This window comes from Suricata suricatta, chromosome 7 (genome assembly GCF_006229205.1).
Source record: "Suricata suricatta isolate VVHF042 chromosome 7, meerkat_22Aug2017_6uvM2_HiC, whole genome shotgun sequence".
NCBI lineage: Eukaryota > Metazoa > Chordata > Mammalia > Carnivora > Herpestidae > Suricata > Suricata suricatta.
Window position 1 is genome coordinate 104,392,655 of NC_043706.1, and position 1,487 is coordinate 104,394,141.

Sequence of the window (1,487 nt, forward strand, 5' to 3'; positions counted from 1 at the left end):
TTGTTAAATTTTACTGCTTTTTAACAAATTGATTTTCCTCAGTAATAATTTCTCAGATAAAACTCAGGTAAAAATAAAGAACAATAAGTTCTCATTGTATAACCCACTAAAAGGTTGGGTTTGTTTATTATTAGTTTGATTTATTATTATTAGCAGTTAGCCTGATGTTTTCACATCATATCTCCTTCAGAATTCCACACAGACGCACAGAGTGAATTCAATGAAGAAAAAATGCAAAAAAAACAGACATCAGCCATTCGAGATAATTTCACAAGTAAAATCCCTGCCTGATGTTGGTGTAAAGGTTTTTAACATTCTTAGTGAAAACCATGACCAATCCTATCATTAGCATCTGTTATGGTTAATTTTATGTGTCAAGTTGGCTAGGCCACAGAGTCCAGGCATTTGATCAACCACATCTGGATACTGCTTTGAAGGTATTTTTTAGATGAGATTAATATTTAAATAATGGCACAAAAACAGACACACAGACCAACGGAATAGAATAGAGAACCCAGAACTGGGCCCACAAATATATGGACAATTAATTTTTGACAAAGCAGGAAAGAGTATCAATGGAAAAAAGACTGCCTCTTTAGCAGGTGGTGCTGGGAGAACTGGACAGCAACATGCAGCAGAATGAAGGTAGACCACTTTCTTACACCATACACAAAAGTAAACTCAAAATGGCTGAGGGGCCTGAATGTGAGACAGGAAACCATCAAAACCCTCAAGGAGAAAGGAGGTAAAAACCTCCTACACCTCCACTGCAGCAATTTCCTACTCGACACATCCCCAAAGGCAAGGGAAATGAAAGCAAAAATGAACTCTTGGGACCTCATCAAGATTAAAAGCTTCTGCACGGCAAAGGAAACAATCAAGAAAACTAATAGGCAACCGACAGAATGGGAAAAGATAGTTGCAAATGACATATCAGATAAAGGGATAGTATCCAAAATCTATAAGGAACTCACCAAACTCCACACCAAAAAACAAATAACTCAGTGAAGAAATGGGCAGAAGACATAAAGAGACTTCTCCAAAGAGGACATCCAGATGGCCTACAGGCACATGAAACAATGCTCAACATCCTTCATCATCAGGGAAACACAAACCAAAACCACACTGAGATACCACCTCACACCAGTCAGAGTGGCTAAAATGAACAAATCAAGAGACTATAGATGCTGGCGAGGGTGTGGAGAGACGGGCACCCTCCTACACTGTTGGTGGCAATGTAAACTGGTGCAGCCACTCTGGAAAACAGTGTGGAGGTTCCTCAAAAAACTATCCATAGAACTCCCCTATGACCCAGCAATAGCACTGCTACGGATTTACCCAAGGGATACAGAAGTGCTGATGCATAGGAGCACATGTACCCCAATGTTCATAGCAGCAATGTCAACAATAGCCAAAACATGGAAAGAGCCTGAATGTCCATCACCTGATGAATGGATCAAGAAGATGTGGTATATATATATATAGAT